Below are 22,856 nucleotides of genomic sequence, written 5' to 3' on the forward strand. Positions count from 1 at the left end.
CCAAAGGGGAGGGTGTTCAACACTGTTCATGTACCTAGACTGACTGCTCTGCATTGAATGTTGCATTTGCATGATTTAAATTGGGCCCAAGGTGAACTAGTATTACACCCATCTCATCAACTACTACTATACCACTGCCAAACCTTTTTTGTACTTTATGTTCTTCTGCACTTTTTGTTAAGTTCCCATGATTTAAATCAGGCCCATAGGCTGGCATTCAGTCCACGCTGGGTGCACACTGTCTCTTATCCAAAAAGTGCTGGGATGGGCAACATTGAAACAGGACGGAAAAGAAAAAGCAATTAGCTGCTTCTTTTAATCCATAAAGCGGTTTAATTTCCACCAAACCAACTGCTGTTATAAATTACTAAAGTGAGACTAAGACAGTATTATTTTAGTCTCATTTGATTTATTTTTCATATTTGTCCTTGCAAATAATAAGCTAGTATAAACCAAACAGAACAGTAGATGCAGCAGAACTGCTTATCTTCATGTGCTGCAGGCTGCTGGTTTACTGTAGCACATTTTGTACTCTCAATTAACCACTGCAGGATGTGCATAATTTACAGTACACCAATGTGTAAAAATATTTCTATCTATAATTCTATTTTTTTATGTTTGCATCCATAATTAAACTTCTGTATAATTCTGTACAGTCTAGGCTGTTCAATGAATGAATTTAACCGAAAACTATTTTCTTTAGTCGATGCTCAATTAATAGAGTACACTATAAATTGCAGGAACAAGAGCAACAATAATGGTTTTTACAACAATAATAATGCCAAAGCAATGTGTCAATTGTTGTTCTGTGAAACCACCAGCAGAGGGCCACCAAAACTAACAATTAACATCACACAGTCCCCTCAAGACTGCAATAATTTGCTGAAATTTAATATGAGGTTTGTGGCAAACAGTGAAATTGACATTTTCCCCCTTCTAATCTTTTATGAATTCTCAAGACAGAAAGATGCATTTGTTAATTTGTGCCATATTACCCCCCCACCCTCTGAGCTTTGGATGTTTAAAATGAAAGCAGCCATGGATGTCCACAGTATAAATTTTACATTAGGCTCACAAATTAGGAGTGCACCTGCATGAAAAACATTAGTATGGAAAGTGTTTTTTGGCAATTAATGTAACATTGAAGCACTGCTGAGACTACTGAACCAAACTCGCCATCAGTTGCACAATTACCCGGACAGTCTCCAAAAAAATGTTGGCCAGGATGGGAGGACAGGAGAGAAGAGGCAGACATGCAGAGTGACAGGCACCGGGAGCGAAATAAAACAGAAATCAGAGAGCAATAGACCGAGGGACCATGTGGCAGAGGGCTCACACCCCGGGGCAACTTCCGATCTCTCTCGAAGCCACTTCATCAGCGAAACAAGCTGTCCTCTTTCACCAGAATTTACGTCAGCTTCACCCAAAGGTCAGGGCGGGTCAGTCATTTGCTGAGTTACCTGGAAGTGGCTCATAGATCACCAGTCAATAAAAGAAAGGCACAAAAAGCGTAGGTGGCTGATTACAATAGTACTGGTTGCTTTGTTGGAAGCACAAAAGCCGCATTGGGTTTTAATTAAAAGTCATCCCAGGTGAACAATAAGCAGGATATTGCCCAGGTAGTCATCTTTTGTAGCAGAGGGGGGTGTGGTACGGGACATCGGGTCTCACATGTGGATGACTGGAGCGGTGTCAAATGAACACCACTGGAGAGCCGACAGGTGTTCACAGGACAGAAAATCACAAGGGCGACATTATCAGGAGCATTCATATAGCACTTGTGACTCACACAGAGCAGGTAAAAGAGGCATAATGCTGAGGGGAAGGACATTGTATGACAAATGGGATTGGATTGCTAATAAGATTTTGGCTCAATAATAGATCAATGGGGTTCAGGCAGCATGAGTAATGCATGTGCAAGATAAGTTGGCCAGACTTCGACTCAAGGACAGAGCGCAGTGTGTTTTATGTTGAGGGTTTACTTTAGTTGGTGTTGTTTAAAACAGGTTGAACTGATCTAATAGTCGGATGTCAGGGTATGTCGGCATTGATCAGAGGTTAGCATTAATCGAAATTCCTATTGCATGAAGGTTAAAGTGATGTAAAGTCCACAAAAAATACATTTGATGTGCAGCATTTTCCTTTGCCGGGTCTGTATGTGGGGGGAATAATTTGTCCCCTGATACTGTAACTTAGAAAACGTAGTAATTCTTTCTGCAAAGAGATGATGAGTTGCAGCCAAAGGAGTAGATACAAGAACTTACATCATGTTTATAAAACCTTGGATTTTCAGAAAGTAAACATAATATTAGAAATAAGGCCATTGTTACAGATAACTCGTAGATAAGAAATATAGTTTGATACAAGCATCATGCCACAGATTTTAAGTATTTATAGTATATTTTTAGGGCCCAATGCCGAACAGTGAGAAGACCCTCTTTGACACTGGTTAGTATTTGGCATACGGGTGTGGCAAAATGGCTAATGTGTAACTTCTATGGTCAGTTTCACCTAAAATCACGAAATTCAGTTCAATTATGTTTCATACCCAGATGCACAAAAAAGCCTCTTGGACCCACCCCCGAAACCGAACAGAAAGCTGTAAATTTTGAATTTTGTGCTCATTTTTGGCTATTTCCACCAGGTCTCTTTATGCTAATTAGATTGTGCCTTACCCCCTGTTTGATTGGCTCCTCCTCGGAGGGCGTAGTCAGCCATACTAACTATGGCTTTGATTATGCTAATTTGAATGTGCCATCCTATGTGTTTGATTAGCTAAGTACACCTTCCGAGGAGGAGCCAATCAAACACGGGGGATGGCACATTCCAATTAGCATAAGGACAGAGCTATAACTGATAGTTTAGCTGCTCTTCTTTTAACCCTTTGAAACCTGGACAAACTGGCCTGAATCTTTGATAAAACATTTCACTAGCAAGGACCACACCTCAACATGAGAATCATTTTGACGACTTATTGACATGAATGGAAATTGGTATGAACATCGATGTTGAATTATTGTGGGACGGATGGTTGAATGCAGTGTGGGGAAGCTTCGGTGGGGAATTCGACATGGCTCCCGGGCACGACAGACCCCTAGGGCCTTACGGAGAGAAGGACCGCTGGAAGTATCATGTAAAATAGCTCGCTCCAGGGGACAAACTCTCTGCGTGTATTAGTCGATTTTCACAGAAATGAGTGACCGCTTTAGCTGGTGTACCACAAGTACCCTGACATACGTGGGGGTGCGAGGGGTCTTTCATTGTTGCTTACAGCTTTAAGTGGAAATTGATTTTCTCCATGTCAGTGCAATGCTTTATTATATTCTTTTTCTCATGAAACTTCCTTGAATGACCCCAAACTGTGTTTAAAACCTCAATTTGTCAAGTAGCTTTAAATTAAAGTTTTTGGCTATGAACCTTTAAATGATCAAACCAGCACATATCTCTGGCATTTATCCTCATATTGTATTTTGCACCTAGCTTTAAATTTAGAATTTTGGTTATAGACCTTTGAACTATCAATACAGGTGTGCTTAATTCCCATTGTAAGGTGCTGGAATCCCTTGCTGCAAACTTTTGGCTTGATGCGTGTGTGTCTGTGTCTGTGTCTGTGTGTGTGTGTGTGAGGCTGACAGCTTGGCTGTGTTTTTGAATCCTTCTGATGGACCAAAGTGTACAGAAGCTCTTTTAGGTTGTGTGTGAAACTAGTAAGGGAATTGGTTTCAGAGAGCATTTCAGGACAAAATGAATGTTGCAGCACATTTTTTTGTTTTAAAGCTCTAGTATCTTGCACCTCAAACCTAAAGGGAAGTAACGCAGCATTTTTGTATTTCCGTCCTTTCCTGTCAGATCTTTGCACTCGACCAGGTAGCCATTGGCACCTGTTTTCTTACACTCTGTCATACACTTGGAGTGTGTCGCCCTGAGGGGAATGGGGATCAAATCCGACACCTGCCATGTTCCCTGTACTGCCGTGCCTTTGCATCTGGCTGCCATGCTTTCACCTCTGCCCTCTTGTCACAGTAACAGTGTAAAAGTGGAAATGAAAACAAAGCACCACCCATACTCTTGAAACAAAGCCCTGCCACAATGAACAAAAGAAAGTGTCTGAAAGAGGTTGCTGGGCATGCCTCAAATGTGTGACATTTTAAAGAACGATTGGAATTACAACCATGAAACTCCACTCTGCTATGCTTCCCAGCCAACAGCAAAATACAGGATGAGTGTGATAAAAGTATGAACAAAAAGGGTGAAATTAAACAAGTTGCTCATTCCAGTTACACTCAAAACAGTTCAGGTCTAATGGGCTGTGGCACTTCTTTGTGTTTTTGAGTAACCACCAAAAGAAAAAAAATCTAATAACTACAGTACACAGCAGAGCACGTCATTACAAACCATAAATCATTGCTAACCGAGAAAGAGCAGCAAGGTAGAAAACAAACATCCCTGTCAGTGAAGGTTAAAGAAAAGCATGTTTCAACAGGAGTAATGTTTTCAGTTGAGACTACACGCTAAAGAACATTTCCCACCAGGACTCATAATCTCTTATATTAAAATGATGAACAATATATGTATATTTAAAAAGAAAATCAATTTAATGACCACAAACTGTGCATGAAACCATAAGGAGGATTTTGTACCATGGACCATTAAGCTGTCAAGATGCTATTGCTAGAAATGTCGCATATATCTCTTTATTTTGCCTTTAGCTTTTCATTAAAAATGTTAGCTATGACCCTGTGAACTATTTAAATTACAAATTGTTTTAAATGTCCCATGTCTCTGTATTATGTATTTAGCTTTGAATTAAGGATACATGACAAGGACAAGGACACAAAAAAACAAATTAAAAAAATAATAAATAAATTAAAATAATAATAATAATAATAATAATATCTATTTTGCATTTAGCTTTATTTCAAAGGTGTCATCTATAGTCCAATGAACTATCAAAACTCACACTGCTTTAAATGGCATATGTCTCTGTGTTTTGCATTGAGCTTTAAAACTAAGGGTTTTGGCTATGAACCCTTGAACTATCAAAGTGCTGCATAGCTTGAAATGGCTGAAATTGCCTTTATTTTCATTTAGATTTACATTTAACGTTTTAGCTGAGGTCGAATGATCTATGAAAATTCTAATGGTACTTATCTCTGTATTTTTCCATTTAGCTTTAAATTAAGGATTTTGGCAATGAGCCCCTGAACTGAGATACTACATTGCTTTAAATGGCACTTAATTCTGAGTTTCTCCATTTAGCCTTAAATTAAGGATTTTGGCCATGAACCATTTAAATATCAAGATACTACATTACTTTAAATGGTACTTATTTTCTCTATTTTGCATTTAGCTTTAAATTACGGGTTTTGGGCAATGAAGCATTGAACCACAAAGATGCTTCATTGCTTTTAATGCCACTTATTGTCTATATTTTGCATGTAGCTTCAAATAAAGGATTTCGGCAATGAACTTTTGAACTGTCAAGATATAGCATTGCTTTAAAAAAAAACATATCTCTGTATTTTGCGTTCAGCTTTAAAATAAAAACATCATACTCCTTCATTGCATGACACCACAAGGACAGGTTTGACTGCCAGAGCGTAGCGATCAAATAGTCTACAAGCCTGGACCTGAGTCAACGAAGGAAATTAGCATGCTCCTCTCATCTCACATGTTTGTCAAAAAGGCAGGGTATGAAACTCCATCAATGTTAAGTCATTGTGCTAACAGAAGGCAGAAGGGGCTGACCTTAGATGGCATGACGAAAAGTGCTGTCATCAAAAGACAAAATAACGAGCATGTGTAAATATCAGCCAAGTTGCACGTGTTTGCTCTCACACTTTGACTGACAGCTATCACAGTATGTACTAAATGCAAATGTCATGCGAGTTGTTTACAGTCAAAAGGAGATGGTGTCTTGTGATTTATCCTTTGTAACCCCGTTTCCATCTTTTCCTCATCAAACAAGTCTGACCACATTATGGAAGTGTTGCTACGGTTACCATGAACGGACATCTTTTGAGACTGAACACATTTTAAAGGACAGGTGATAAGAGAATAGAAAGTCAGCCATGTGTCTCTGGGTGATTTGCCGCTCCATTGTCTGCTGCTTCATGCTAACAATAGCTGAGTGATAGGAGATGAGTAGCATTATCAAACGTACACAGACTGAACTTATTTAAGTGACTCAACCATGCTTTCCTTGCTACAGCTGGCTTTCTGTGAACAATACACCATCTGATATTTAAAATGCAGTTGTTAGGAAATTATTCTTATTTTTTTTTTTCAATTGCCAGTTCCTGCCAAACTTCCAGTTCAACATCAACCCTTTCCATGTTAGCGATTAGGATATAGGTTAATTTTTTTCAACGCATCGCATCAGAACAGCATTTGTGTTAATCAAAAGGGGACTTGGTTAGACAACAAGAGCCCGTGGGAAGCTATGGGGCAATTAGTCGAGCTAAAGGAACAATCAGGCTAACTACAAGGGCACTTGGGTTAACCAGAGGAGCACTGATCTGACAAGAGGAGCACTCCAGGGCACTAAATTGCTCCTCTGGGAAAAAATGAAACATGTAAGTGTCCCATTAGGACACAGACATACGCACCCAGGTTAAATAAGCTTTAAAAGCAGGACACTGCAGCTCTCAGCACACCACTGACAACAGCGAAAAATGTCTGTTCCTGCACTATATAGAAACCCAATTGTTTCATTCTGATAGACATGTGGCATGCCCCTTTTATGTTTTTATCTTGTGCTTCAGTCAATAAAGGTGCAATATATTGAGTAAACATTAAGTTTCTGAAAATGTGGATTCTTCCAGCATTAAATTTGAATTTATCAGTGATTATCAAAGTATGATACAGCCTGCTGTACAATACATCTGGTCTTGGTTTCGAGCACTGACAGAATACAGTGTTTACTGACCTTAATCCCACACAGTGCCAGGCTGTGGACTTCCAACACAATCACCAGAATAACATGTTTGCCTTGTAGTCCTCTGCAAACCACAGATATGTTAGGTTTGTGCACTGTTCAATAGTGAAAACTTTTCAGCAATACTGTGACACAAGTGTCGCTGGGCTTAGGCACAGAAATTGCGGGGTTATGGTAAGGAAGATGTCATGTTTTGACCCAAAACACCTACATTTGGTGTTGCAAAAGCTGTAGGGAAAGCATGAAAAACAGGGTTAGGTTCGATGGGTAAAACAATGATGGGCATTCCCATGATGTGTAAGTAACAAATGCCAACTTTCAGTGGCTTAAATGTCGCTGTTAAAGCAAGAAAGAGTTAATAAAAAAACAAACTTAGTGGCTTAGTGGCTTAAACACTGCTGTTAGATGCCTCAATATATTGCTAAAAAAACACCCTGGTTTGGCCACTCAGATGCCACTGGTAAATGTTGCAGTATGTCAGTTTAAAGCACCCTGGTTCAATGGCTCTAACGCTGCTTAAAAAGCAGGGAGGGTCCATAAAAATCACCCACTTTTTGTGCCACAAATGCCGTTGAAAATGCTGCAAAGGGTAGCTAAAAAACAGCCTGTTTTGTTGTTTGTTGTTCTTGAACGGTGGTCTGCAGCTTGGCAGGCATTTGGCCAAGGTGTCAAGCCATCCACTATCCCCTCCACCTCCCAATAACAGCTCATATACTATGTCATAATGGATTCTAAAGTTTAGTTTGGAAGGCCTGTTTCTGGTGGGTCTCCTTTTCTGACAGGAGAAGCAGTGAGGAGTGAGACTAAATTTACCCAGTCTGGGTCCTGGCAAGGTTTTTTTTTTTTTTTTTCCTCATAAGAATCCTTGATGCCAAGCATGTGAGACATCTCAGACTGCAGCACACAAATTGTGCAGCGTAGGACTGTGGGTGGGCTAGCTCCTTGGGCCAAGACAAAAAAACACACATACACACACAAACGCGAGAGGATCTTCCATTATTTGGGAAGAGATTCTCATTGCAGCATAAGCAAAAGTCGCCCCTGTCTTTCGAATGTCATCAGGCAGCAGTGTTTTACTCCTTTGGCTTCCTGCATAGCGCACTACTCCCATGAAGATGAGTGATGGTGACATGAGAAGTACCAAAAGTAGGCGCAGGGAAGATTCGGCGCTGAATGGGTCGCAAATTCTGTATGCCTTGAGGTCCAAACAAAGCCAAGAGTTTTTGTTTCCTAAAATGCAGCAGCAAATATGACCTTGACAGTAGCAGAAAAAAAATAGGCAAACAGCTGTGGAATACATTGATGATAATTGTGCATATTGTTACAGAGCCATTATGCAAAATATTATGTAAAAATCTCTGTTTAGCAAAGGAACATTCCTCAGAAGACACTCAACTTTCAGAAAATACAAGAGTTGCCTCAGAAAGCTTTGACTTGAGAGCTCTTAAATTATGCATAAGAGCAGTTGTAACTAAGAAACTAACAAACCAGATACTCACAATAACAGAATCTGGAAAGCCCACGTCTAACATGAGAACAGTCGTCTTGCTATTGCTGTTGGCTAATGCCGTCCTGCCCTTGTGCATCTCCAGGTTTCTCTTTCAGCTCCAAACTCGCAGTATATCTGCTGCTTTATCAGACGAGTGGGAGGCATGCAATTGTGTTGATACAATAGCTGCTGTGTCCCTCCAATATACAGAGGTAACAGAGAGGTAATGTTGTACGCACTACTGATGGGAAAGGCTTGTGGATGCAGCTTTTTCTGCTGTTAAGTATATGGTGATTATTTCAAAAATAGGACAGATGTGTTTGAACAGTTGCCAACAGACGGTTCCTTTGTGAGTGTCACCCTACTTTCTCGTTCGCTTTTAGTTTTAATGACGGCATTCAGCGTACAAAATGTTAAACCCAGATGCATGCATTGCAGCCTAGGGCACTTGACTCAGTTACTTAAAGCCATCAAACTATAATGCAGGGAAATTGTACAGTTCCCATGGTAAAAAAACAAACATTTTAAAAAAAATAACAGCTTCCATAAAAAGAATTAATTCAGCTTCAGCATCTGTGTTGACAGCCTCGACTAGAGCTACTGTACGACTAATTGCTTTCAATATGTTGCTGCTTGAGTTGCTGCTATGCCAGCACTGCAAGATTATGTAACGTGGCAAAGGGAAACTCTCAAAAATCATGACACATCCAAAAAAACAGGCCCAGTTGTCACAATAGACATTCAGCACCGCCTGAGAGACACTTAACAGGATATTTTCTTGCTACAAGTGCAAACTATATACACTAAATACAGCTTTAAAACATAAGTTGCACAATATTCTCAAAAGCTACACCAGACTAGTATTTGTGTTTGGGAATATCCCCTCAAATAATAAACTATGCTCACAATGTCCTCCAATATATCGATTAAAAAATATTAATAGAATTGTTTCGCTGTGCTATTATAGGCAACCACGGGCTGCTTCCGAAATAATCATTTGCAGATGTTATTCTAATCATAAATAACTGTACCGATTTCCTAGTAGTAAAATAGAATTTATGATAGTACTGTGGTCTGGAGATTTTTCCAGGGCTGAAAAATTAAGCTAATGTTGAAGTGCCAAAAAACTGCGGTTTCTTGAATGGCCACTTGAGGCTGGCTCTAAAAGTGAGTCACTCTCCGAAGACCCCCATGTTAAAATACCAACCTTTACGGCAGAAATAAACATGTTTACAGCCTGGTGCAAAACCGGTTTTGGTCTTTATAGCTAATTTTCCTGTTTTTGACAACTGCACAAAGAGTGAATTTTAATGTAACTCACCTGTTTAAATTCTTTTAAGACTTAAAGTTATGAATAATTAGGGGTGTGGCAGCTTTTTGGACATGTTAATTAGGTTAATTGTTCCTATTACATAAGCCCAGATTCACAAAGTATAGACATAGTCATAGCTGTTGCTGCTTCAGTGTGTTTTCAGTTCATGAAATTAACATTTAAATTAACACATTTTGATTGCCTAAAAAAGTCTTGTTCAGCGTTTAGTTGCATGTTTTGTTTAAATTGTTTTAAGTCTGTTTTTTTCTCTCTCTCTTGTGAAAATTAGCATTATCACAGTGAAACATTGCTGTAAATGCACTGTGCTAACCAAGCTAGCAGCTAGCACCAGAGTTTGCGTCACTCTCTTTTTTTTTCAAAAATAGTCACTTATGGCTCCAAAAATTGAAGATGGTGATAGCTCCACAACAGGAGTCACAGGACTATGTCCATTATTTTATACCGTCTATAGTTTGTGCAAGTGGCATTGCCGTATCCCAGCAGAAACCATACACTGTAAGCTACTTTCTCTCTGTTTTATTACTTTCATATGTAGTAAAAGGTGAAAAACTATGTGTAATGTAGGCTATATTACTGTCGACTGTAATAGTTTTTGTCGTGTTAGTGGCCTATGTCATATTATATGTCATTAATAAGGTCATAAAAAAGTCAAAAGTATAAGTCTTTGTGTGCAGCTGGCTCCCTGAATAGATTTATGTTTTATAATGCTCTGTAATGGTCCGTTAAGCTGTTGAGTTTGTTGAAATTTTTTGGTCCCCCCAGTGTTAAATAGGTGATTACAGCCATGAGACCTTCTCGTTGTGCCATAAGACCTTTTGTTATTTCGTCCCCCCTCTGTCTGCTCAGTGTTTTGCGATCGTGCCACAGTGTGAAATGTGTTGCACAATGTGTAACACGACATTTGCATTGTAAACATAGTTTTGAATAATGGCTTTGAATGAAGTTATTTTTGTTTTTCCACACTCTTTCTTCTCCAACTTCCTCTAAAATCTAACACGCACCACATACCCAGGAAGCTTTTGCATAAAGTGTGTATTGATGTCCCATCTGCACGTTGGTACAGCTAATGTTTAATTTGATAGGGAACAAAAAGCATCGTTTTGTGATCAAACAGCAGATTTAAAAAAATAAACAAATAAGATGACAGCTACATCAACACCCAACGTGGACCTAGTCCTAGTGCACAAAGGCAAATACAGATATTCATCTTATCTCTGTTTTATTTGTTATTATTAGTCCGTGTGATAAAGCACCTGGACTGCCTTAGAACAACACATAAAGAACTTGCTGACAGTGGTGCTTAATGGCTTCGTGGCTTTCATTAACAGGAAATCCACTGTAGAAAGTAAAAGAAAAAAAAAACATTTTTCATTAGGGCGCCACTGAAAGGACACAGTGTATTTACCCTGAAAGAGAGCAAGACACTAAGCGGGGGAGTTATTTACAGAGCGACATTGCAAAGCAACTTTTAAATACACCCTGCTTCCTTTTAAAACAGTATCACTGCCATTTAAGTAGCATGCACTGTCAGATGCTGATTTAATTTTGTCTAATTGCGTAAATATGCAAGCAGAACAAACCCTCAGATGATATCAGGTTGTGTAAATGAATCAGCAAGTGATATATCAGCTAACTTTTTTCAATCTGTAATAACTCCTAAGGGCTCCATTACAAGCGCTCAAGTATTTTCAAGGTTGTAATTTTTCACTTTCGCTTCCTCAATCCTCAGAGCACCTCCTTTGAGAAGATCTATGTGGGTTGGGGTCACCGGTGAGGACTCGCACCACTCTATGATGTTCCAGATGGGAGGTAAATTTACACTAATCCTGTGACAAACCCACTTGGCTTCACTCGGCAGACACTAAAATCACACCGTGAGGGAGGCATCCGCGGCACATCTGAAAGCGATCAAGCAGTAGGCTGCGGAGAATTACAGCCGGGAGTTTAGATGCAGATGAATCTGTTGCTGTCCTGTGTTTTGATAAATCGAGCTTTTTAACACACAGAAGCGTGAGCTAAAATAATGACATACTTTTTGAGCTTCTGCACCACAGGGAGGTCAAAGGTCAAGCTGAGCTACATCTCAGCTGGAATTGTTTGCACTTCACACTTTTGTTCAAGGACACAGACCAGCTTGAACCTACGTTTGCTGCATGATAGAATGCACTGATCCCCAACAAAGACTTTCTACAAATAAACTGCTTTATTTATCCCTTGTACTTAGTAATTTTATGATATTTCTTGTTTTGCAAATGGTTTATGAGAGTGTGCAATTGGCTGATTGGATGTTAATCTGTGGTTTGGATGCATCCATACATACCATTTGTTTAGCATTAGTCTCATGTTTTAGGCATGGTCCTGCAGCCGGGCTATTTAAAGCCCATCAATGCAAGTTTTCTCTTTCCTTGCTATTGTAAGAACCTACAAGAGGAGGAGCTCTGTATAGCTGCTACAGAGCTTCCCCAGCTGTAGAAAATATAACCAGATAGAGACAGGGAAAACCACGGAAGTTAGATGATTTTCCCTTCTAAATAAAAGTGCTAGATTTTTAAAAAATATTTTTATAGTATTTATTTTTTAAATATACGAAACATTGAAAAAAATCTCTTTGGATTTTTAAAAAATTACAATCAGTTATGGAAATAAATTATATGCTATTTCCCCGTGTAGATAAAATTGCTGGATTTACAAAACATATTTATTTAATCATTTGTGTATTCATTTATTTATTTATTTACTTGGAACGAGACTGATTTATCATTATTTTCTATATACAGTTATGAATTATGGAGTTAAATTATATGCAAATTGTCCTTCTAATTAAAATTGCTGGGTTTTCCTATTTAGTTATTTTGGAGAGAGAGGAACTGAATGGTCTTTGTTGATGTTTTGTTTTGTTGGTTTTATTCGTTTGTTTGTCTGCTATTGTTGCTTTCTTTTACAGATGTCAAAGACGGAAATCAGTTGTAATTTAGGTGTGTATCTTGTGGAAATCATGTGAAAGAGGCGCAAAGGAATAGGCGCACAGTGAACTTAAAATCAGTTCTGTTCTCTGTGGGCTTTTATTGTAAAAAAGCACCGGAAGTCGTTCTGTCTATTGTGCGTGACTTGACGCAGCTTCCCGTCTCTGTGGTCCACCTCTACAGCATGCAAATTACGGAGCAACTCCAATATATCGCAGATTGGTAAACTACACAGAGCGCGCGGCGCGGCGCGAGAGCTGGACACGGTGCGCGCTTCTATCATTTAGAGTGGACCATAAAAGAAGAATTTATAGATTCTTTTTTTTTTATTATTTTTGTAACAACTACAGTGTTTTGGGGGGCTCGAACCTGCAACTTAATCATAATTAATTCTTCGGAGGCTGTGGGAGCAGAGCGACTCACAATCATCCCGGGACCGGAGAGCACCGAGAGCTCCTCGCGCAAAGGGAATAATTAGTAGCCCAGTGTGTGACATCGGTGCCAGACCCGAGAAAAGACTGTGGAGCCGAGAGGACAAGTGACGGAGCCTGTGAAGTTTTGTGTCAGCCGGCTTTTTGAAGCACCGGGGGGAAAGTGTTGTGGAGGTTAGCCCCTCTTCAATGCGTCGCTTCGCTGTGTCTACTGATGGACTCTGCACGGTCAAATTTGGAATAGCCTTACCCGGTTTTCATCACTTATAGACGGTAAGCCACGAAGAACAGTCCCTTGTGATATGTCTGTATACATGCATCTTTAATTGTTACTTTTTTGGAGCCAGATGGGCTTTTTTTTTATCATCCTGATGTATTATGACACAGCTAGGAATCCAGGTGTCCATTACAGGCAGGTTCCAACTAGCTACAGTATGTTTAACGACAGTGCACCCCAGTTTTCACCATAAAAAAGTGCATTCCTGTGAAATGCACAGTACTGTGTGGACTTACGTGTCAACACAAAGCACATTATTAACACCGTGCTTTTTACAAGGAGATAAAGTGGTGCAAAAAGTGCTCGGACTTGACAGGAAGCTAAAAAAAAAACAAAAAAAACCCCTGAGTTTTCCTGAGGGGGCTCCATTACCTCGAGCACACACCTGGCTATTTGCCACGCGCAGTTACTGTATCCTACGGCGCTGTGCAGGCTTATGGTAATCAACACTGATGCTGTGCCTTTACGCCGCTCATTATCGCCCGCTACAAATCTATGAAACTGTAAGTGGCTCTATTTTTCTTTGCAGTAATAACATCTGCTCGAATGCGCAGTTTTGTGCCCAATAGTTAGCTGTTCTGCGGTTGTTCCTTTTTGGCATTCAGCCACAGCTATTAGTTGTTACGGATGAATATTTATAATTACTGTGAGTGGTCACAGGTGTTTAATGGGGACTGCAACATCACTTGGAATAGCCAATCAGAGAGTATAAGAAGCATATTTGGTCTATTGAAACACATTGGGGACTGTACTTAATTTGTCAGAGTAGTGGGATTGCTGAGGTGTGACTATTTTTTTTAAACCATAAACATTCACAGTTTCTGGCTATGATAAATGGCATCAATTTGGAGATTTTCAAAGAAAACATGCCTTTCAAACCCACTTACGGGTTTTGACCTTTAAGGATGTTTAATACAAAAACAAAATACAGCCATTAAAGTTTAATGTTTTTGATTTCCTCTCGGTCAAATAAAAAAGCATAACTCCCTCAATAGTGCGAAAAAAAATTTAAGTGTCTCCCCAGTTTTGTACCACCCCCTCTGCTGTCATAAATAACAGACAGGTCCTTAACCCTTTGTAACCTTTATCAAAATCAGGTTTCTTGTGCTGTGTTCAGATGCATTTCACAAGCTATGTAACCCAATGTAACCTGAGCCAGGTGGTTGGTTTGATATCTTACGAAACATGGGAAGAAATGTTCAACAAATTGCAAAAAACTGTGTAAGGTGACAAGAAAATGGCCTTCAAATTAGTTTTTGGGTGGTTAGGATTATTAGAAAATTATTTTTAAAAAAAAAAGGGGGGGGGCAGTCCACTATATTTTACTTATTCTGATTATATATTCAAAGTAATGTAACCAGGAAAAAAATAATACATACATATATATAAATTTAAAATTTTAAAAACCTTTTGGTGTTATTCCTTTTTTTGTAGTTTCAATTAATTTTCGTGTAACTTTTTACTAATGTTTTTCTAATTTTTCGGCCATTTCTCTTCAGGTTGCTCATTGCATTCTCCCCATGTTTTTGAAAGAAATCAAACCAATTTGCTCAGGTTTCAAAGGGTTCATTGAGCACTGTTAGTATTAAGCATACATCCCTAGCTACACTGTAGATAGCGGATTAAATTAATCTTTACTTCATTTAATATAATCAGTTTGCACTTTGTGCTGCATGTTTGCAGTTTTCTCCATGAGAGGCCGAGGTTAAAGACCTATTTAAGTGCAAGTTAATGGAGGAATACATGTCTAATTAGCTCCAAGTTGTAAATTGCATAATTGAGTTTGGATCCCAATTTTGTGCTTGGATGAATCAATGGTTAATAATATAATAGCTTCGTTATAAGCTCCATAGCATAAATGTGTATGGGCTTCTTAAGCCTGGTGTGTCTGGAGAACGTCAGATGAATTATTGATGGCTGTGTGGAGACACATGTGGGCCAATTTAACAAATTATGCAAAAAAAAAAAAAAAGGATTCACAAAGGGATGCTGCCTTCATGTTTCTGCTTTTCCCAAAAAATCTATTAAGAGGTCTGCAAATAATTACTTGAATTTCTAATGGCAGCTATCTCCCTCTTTTCTCCTGCATTTAAGGACCAATAATCAGCCAACAACAGAAAATTGTTGATTAGACCCCTATTGAGCAAATGGCTTGCGGTGAAGAGAAACACAAACGTTTGAATAGGTGGTGTTGTGTGAAAATGCCAAAGGAAATTGGTCCGACCGGTGAGAGTAGTCTGCAGTTTTAAGAGTATCAGCTCAGGGGTGAAACGGGGAAGGGGGCATTGTGAAACTTTATTAAAGCACACTACTTTCAGACAGAGAGAGCCTGCAGATATATTGGAGAGCCTTTGCCTCTCTTTGACACAGAGAAAGTAGGCAGCGCGAGCCCACAGAATATTGAATCAGTCAAAAAAAAAGGGCTGGAACAAGGGGCAAGGGAGTTGAACTATCTCTTGCCTCTTGAGTGGGCGGATGTCATAATTATCATTTCTCCAGGATTGCGGTGGAGGGCCGCGGGCGCTGGCAGGATCTCTGCAGATATGTGGGTGTAGTGGTGGTGTCGACCCTGTAGGGCAAGCCACATCACTTCCAATACAGAAGAAAAAGGGACAAGTCCCACCATAATTGGCGCCTGGGAACACTGCAGGGCGCTCAGGGGAAGTTGATAGACGGTCAAGGCTCGTGCACGCACATAAACAAAGCTGTGGCCGTGCACGAACACAAACACACACAGCAAGTGCAGGGGGCTCTAATCTGCTATCCCATGTCAGGCTGAAATGAACCAACCCCTAGCTGGACGCAACAAGTCTCACTATCTCGCCTTCTTAGTCTCATTCTCTGTTTTAGCCCCCAAGCAAAAGCAGCCTGACTTCAGTGGATGCACGTAACTGTTGGTTGTGACCTCCAAGTAAATTAGGAGAAAAGGGGGTGAAAATATGTCTCTCCTGTGCTGCCAAGCCAGGTTGCTGGCATTATTGGCTTCATGTGTTGCAGAAAGCTATGGCCAGTGTAAATGGGAGTAAATTATCAGGTAGGGCTCACACTGTGAAAGCACTCCCTGTTAAAATGCTTTCTATGTAATTGTCAGACATGGTATTCAGTATTATTAAAACGAGCTCTTGCCTGTCTGTGCTTACTCGCTTCTTGTTGTATTGTCCAGGAGTGTGTTATCGAAAAACACCTGAGAGAAAATTGCTTCTTTCACTAAAAGCTCCTCTTGCCATTTGTCAAGAGACGTATAGGCTATAGGAGGTGGGAGCAGCAGGCCAGTGGGATCCTTGCACACTAGATTTCCCCACTAGGAGCACTGGTGCTGCTTATTTAAAATTTTTAGGAGCCTTAGTCCAAATGCAAGAGCAGCACTTAAAATCATTTCCAACACAATATATTCATGATCTTTTTAAAGTCGTGTCACTGATTAATGTTTTAAAGTGACATTTTACAGAAATAACAAAGCACAGTGCAACAAGGTTTTGTTGTCTTCTTGAAAACAGACATTCCCGACAGGTGCTGAGCCTATCCATCTATCTCCCGCCTGTCTATCCATCTTGCTGAAAGTGTTATAAATATTGAAAAACCTGCTGTTTGGAAAGTCACACCCAGAATATGATGGGCTGCGGTAAGCATTCTGATGAAATGCTCAGCGAGCAGATTATTTAGGACAATAAACAAGCTTTTGTTTGAAATGCAACACTCCCTTCTGTTGCATCAATGTCACGTGTGATGCACACACACTTCTTATGTGTGGTACAGTATGTGCTGTGTTTTCTGTAAATGCATTTAATCTCAGGTTTTTGTTATGATTCAGGGCATTTTGCAGTAATCTATCCCAAATATAAATAAGGCATTAGGGGTGTTGAGACGTTTTACGATTTGACTTTGAAGCTTTTGTTCTTCTAGCAGGTTCGAACAGGCGCTTTAAAATGCCGTCCAGCTTCTCTAACTGCCCGCTGTGGCATTCCAACTTAATTGGTCTTGAAAGGTCTTGTTCAGGGAGACGACGCAGGTCAGCTCAAGTCTCTGTAGTTGTTAACTCATCAGACACTCAATTAACTTAGCCACTGTACCTGATCCAAAAAAAAGAAAACGGGGCAGAAAAACAAGTTACCTTCAACTAAATCTGCGTGGAAAAGTTGCTGCCTAAAGTCTGCACCAATAAATTGTTGAGGACTTCTTTAGGACTTCTTTTTTAATAGGCTAAAATACAAACCCTACAGCAGAGAGTGGAGTTTTAAGCAAGACTCTATTAGATATTTACAGCCCTTTTTAACCATCTAAGATTTTGCAAAGACTGGGAATCTTGAACTGTCACTATTCATTTCCCATCATGCCCTGGTTGAAAATATGACAACAAATTCCCTTTAATAAATATGACATTTTAACAATTCCTAATCTTGCTACAAAAACACATAATTCGATAAAGGCTTCACATGTCGATAGTATTCTTGTCAATTCGGCATCTTTATAGTATCGATAAAGAAACTGTATTTGCACACAAACTTAAAATTTGGATTTTGTTCAAGACAAGAAAAAGAATAATTTAGTGATGTTAGGCCGAACGATCAACATCATGGGAATGTGCCACAGCTCTTGCGAAATTCTCATGACTTCATTCTGACGTTTGTCCTCATCAGTAAAACAGCTTGAACAGTTGTTTGGTGTAGGGCTAGCATGAATCACAAACTGGGACTACAGATAATAACTTTAATTTCTTAGGTTTGTCCTAAAACTACAAAATGAAATCTGTCTTTTTAATATCAGATCAAGCTTCGCAGTGGGGTTTTTACTTTATTACCAGTCAATTTGTCGAAGTTCATGTCCATCATTCAGGTTTTTTTGTCCTTCACTTCTTGTGTTTAGGCGAAACACAAACATCCTGTTGTATAAAAGCAAGTCAGTGCACCTAATATGAACTGTAGTTTTATTTTGCACAAATAGGCATACAGGCATGTACAGACTTGACATCTATCAATCTCTCTATTTTCTAACCAGCTTATCCTGTTGAGGGACATAAAATGGAGTTATGTTCCAGCCCTCTGTGAGAATATTTTCAAACTATCAACCCAGAGTCTCCATCTCTGGACTCTTAAAGTTGGCTCTGTCTCTGTTCATAGGAGGCTTGTTATTTCCATTGGTTGTAGACTGGGTTTTTCTTAGGCATGTGCATCAGTCTGCGCAGGTTGTCAAATGTGTGAAGGTTTGTTCTGTTGGCTCTGCATCATAAAGCGACTTAAACTGATCCCAGTATGGCACAGGGATGAATTATGGATAACCAGGGAGAGGAAAAAACTGTCACAGAATCAGAAAAAGGGGTGTATGTGATCGAAACAGTGATTTTCTGTCTGAGGTAAAACTTGCCAAAGCATGTTTCCCAAAGAGTAAAATAGATAGCCTGAGACTTTGTGCTAATCTTCTGTCTGATGTGACTGTTTTTTCGCCACAAGAGCTGAAGGAATGTGTGATATATTTTTGCCAGGTTAGCTAAAAGGTAATCCGCAGGGTTTAAAGCTGGGGCACCATTCTTTTGTTGTGTTTTGTTTTGTTTTTATTCTTTTCATGGACATGCATGTGCTCCACATAATGAAGTATATCAACTCTTAGAAAGAAGTCTAGGTGGCAGATGGCACTGTAACCATCATTGAAATGCAAAAACATAGCAAATACAGTTTTAAAAATGTATTTTTTGTAGTAGGCTTCTTGAGTAATTGTCACTAAAAAGAATATAATTTAGCTGGTACTAATGACTACATCATCTGGCAGATGTGATCTTAAAAAACAGCTCATGACTTTATTGTTGCTTGTCCAATTAGTAAACTCAGCAGGGTTGTGTTGAAGAACTGTAAGCATGCGCTATATTGTAATTCAAACCAGTTATACATCTGCCAATTAAGGAAGCCACACAGACCTAAAATGCACGTATATGCATGGCTCTGCAATCTGTCAGAAAACAGATTGTACTTGAATATAACTTTAGGCAATGTCGACAGTAGATCTGTTTAGTTTTTGTGCTACAATAATTTAAATGTTTTCAGCCAAACTGATTTAATGTGAGACTATTTTCTAGTAAGAGCGTACATGTCTTTTTTTGTTTATTGGCTGGTTAAAACTGAAACGTCTGTTCACAAAATTACATGCACAGACACTACGGAATGTTCTAGGTGGTGCCCTTTATATTGTTTATTCTCAGTAAGCAGGTCTGTCTACCTATAATGTGTGGCTCCTTTGAGACTGAAGTTTGGGAATCAGACGGCACATCTTCACCTATTTATGGAGTGAATCATAAGACTGTCATTACCGTTAGCCTGCAGCATTTTTACTGAGGTTGCGTACTTGTTTGAAATGGGCAATTCAAACTGCTGAGAAGAAATCAAGATGGGGAGCCGATTATGTGGGACGCCCCATCAGTATTTCTCAACAACTAATTAACTCAACTTTACAAAATGTAATGATAGAGGCACTGGTGAGTCACTCCTTTTTCAAAGGGACAATAACATACACATACATTTTACATCTGTTTTTGGTGCAGATGTCTTTCCTTACAGAATGCACCTTGATGGCACTACACTGGTGTAATCTGCCTGCTCATTTCTGGAGAACTAATTACTGCGCATTAGTTAAACAGACCATTTGAAATGCAAGCCTGCTAAATCATGCTTGCCAGGGGAGCACAGCCACCCCCCTCCCTTCCCCACGCAGTCTTTGTGCTTCTATTATTAGTTCTATCATGCATATGTTCGCTATCAGAAATTAAGGCCCACCAACAGTGAGCAGTTAGAGAGGACGCTATTCAGTACACAAGGTAGAGATAAAGTGAAAATGTGTTTTTGTACCTGTCTCTGTTTGCTGCTCATAGATGTGTGAGGATTCTCTGTGTAGAGCAGTTCAGACTATAAGGCCCTGCTGTGTATATCTTGCCATATGATCAGCTGCCAGCTGTTAGGACTGCTGCATGACATGAGAAAGCACACAGCTGATGTAGCTTTTTAACAGGCCACTGGTGATGTGTCTAAAGATGCAACCCTTGTAGCAGCCGTCAGAGCACGGAGCATGATCCTCGCCTCCCTGGTCATTGAGGCTGTGTGCCTGCAGCACTGCCAACAGGATCTTTGTTTCTGCAGAGCAGTTGGTGGAGGAACTATGGGTTGTTACAGCCTAATTCCTATCCAGGTGGAGAATGTGGGGTTTCATTGTTTAAAGATGCATGAGTTTGGACCAGTAAGTCAGGCTGTTCTCGTGTTCTGTTTGCACATATACCTGTAAAATTAATACACCAGAATTTGCAAATAACCTTTGCTGTCATTCACATGTAACCCACTTAATTGGAAAGGCTGTGATCATGTGACTAATGCGCTGACAGGAGTAAAGAAAGAAGTAGTACAAAGACAAGAAGTCGTCATAACAAGGCAGGGTGGAGTAGTGGATGGGTCAAACGAAACAGGACCCTCCCCGAGAGACCATTTGTGTCCTGTGTGAAACCAAGTGATTTATATTAGGGTGCGTTGCCACCATTTTTCTTTTTCGAAATGTAACAACAACCCAGTAATGTTTCTTTCCCTAAATCTATGTAACTTGACTAAAACTTACCTACATAAATCCTCCATTTGTTGTCGCTAATTTGTAAGATATCAAATGAACCGTTCTGTGAGGATATCTTCAGTCTACTAAGTCTCACAGAGAGTTTCCTTGAGCTCCCAATGGTTCTCAGTATGTGCTGATGTGGTAGTTATCTCAAAGGGAGCTGATAAACAGAAAAAAAATATGGGCTACTTAAGGAACTTGGGAAAGTATGCACCATTCCTTGCACTTTTTACCTACATTGAGACATAATTTGGAATAAACTGAGTCTAAGAATAATATTTAGTCTAAAAGCTATTTGCAACTGCTTGGAATTCAGCATCATAGTGTTTGATCCTTGTTATGGAGTACAGATTGCATTTACATTTTAGACATGTCGATGATGGACTGGTATATTATGCACTATTTATATGGGTCTGACAGAAAACCTCAGACTTCAGTGAATTAAAATGGACTCCTTCAACCTCCCTGTTGTCAAGATCCATAAATCACCATGACTGCAGGTAGCCTAGCAATGAGGATGACTAAGGTCATAAAAAAGCTTAGAGCTGAGATGACTGTGAAGCCTTTCCAAACAAGTCAAAAACCAAGAGAACTCTGGAGTATCCACAAGATATCCACTCAATATGTTTAAAACACAAATATAGAGTGACTTTTATCAGTCTTGACGGAGTTGGGAGAATAGCTCTATCTGTCGGGTGCCACAAGGGATAACAAGCCTTTCATACTTGTACATCAAGTTGCCTCACGCTACAGAAAAAGGAATTAGGCTCCTGCCTTATGGGCTATTTGTGGCTCCAGCATGCTTTACTTACTTTGACAGTGACGAGGACAGAACATGACTACAGCTGCGTTCATATTATCTAAAAATAATGTTCTAAACTGTCAACTAGATGGAGTGCACGCTAAGTCGGTGCAAGTCCAGGTTCACATTGCGTTGTCACGTCTTAAGTCTGTACGTGTGTGTCAATTCACTGCAAACTATGACAAATGTACAAGGGATAAAAACAAGTGATACTGCAACGCTCTGACCATTTGGTGCATGAAGTGTGCAAAATCAATGGAAAGCAAGGGCATGTGCGCTTTGTGCTCTTCAGTGAAGATTACATGCTCTGTGCCACCTTTAGTTTTGCAAATATATAGTGCAAATAATTTGTTTTGTCAAAGTCAAACTGTAAAAGACAAAACCTGACCATTCATGTTGAAAACAGGATAGAACAGAAAAGGAAAAGTACCAATAAGCAACATGTCAGTTTTTAAGTGAGAATCTTAATGTTGCATGCTGTGAGTTGGTGCTTATCAGCAAAACTTTGGCAATATATGTAGATCCATTGCTTATTCACATTACACAGATGGATAGTGCCAGTTGATCTAATGGCTCAGGCCTAATTATGGCAGTTTGTGGTACACTGGTTAATGGCCAAGAGAGAAAATAAATTAGAAAAGAATATTTAAGTTATTCATGTAGTATGAGACTGCATTATGGAGCCTCATGGAGGTGAAACGTAACTTCCTGCATTTACTTACCCTGCCTCACTGAAGTAGTCATGATAGGCCTGTCACGATAACTGCTTTTGTTTGACTATATATTGTCCCAGAATTATTTGTGATAAATGATAAAATGATTATATAACAGTATATTTATTAAATTACACCCATTAAACCTCCATAATCTTGCCAATTTCCTGCATTCGGCTCCCTGAAAAACTGGGCAGTTTTTAAGTGTTGCACGTCTCCGATTACGCCCCCTGCAAAAATGAAGCCAAATATCTTGAATGTGGCTGCTGTCCTGTGCTGGTGACATCTAGGGGTTGACAGACTATGGGCCAGGCCGATGACTGGGGCAGA

At 39.6% G+C, this 22,856-nt stretch overlaps 1 protein-coding gene across 3 annotated transcripts in view; it reads left to right on the top strand.

Moving 5' to 3' along the window:
* Positions 1 to 22,856, top strand: part of slitrk6 (SLIT and NTRK-like family, member 6) — a 160,625-nt gene that overhangs the window by 125,579 nt on the left and 12,190 nt on the right. For 2 of the 3 annotated variants that reach the window (XM_042512838.2, XM_042512839.2), the window contains exon 4: positions 11,489 to 11,568. The gene's annotated coding sequence lies outside the window, so the exon portion shown is untranslated. Of the gene's footprint in view, positions 1 to 11,488; positions 11,569 to 12,937; positions 13,427 to 22,856 lie in introns of those variants that run through there. The other variant, XM_042512837.2, reaches the window with a different exon arrangement.

Source organism: Plectropomus leopardus, chromosome 24 (assembly GCF_026936395.1).
Source record: "Plectropomus leopardus strain MGB_pleo_1.0 chromosome 24, ASM2693639v1, whole genome shotgun sequence".
Classification (NCBI taxonomy): Eukaryota; Metazoa; Chordata; class Actinopteri; order Perciformes; family Serranidae; genus Plectropomus; species Plectropomus leopardus.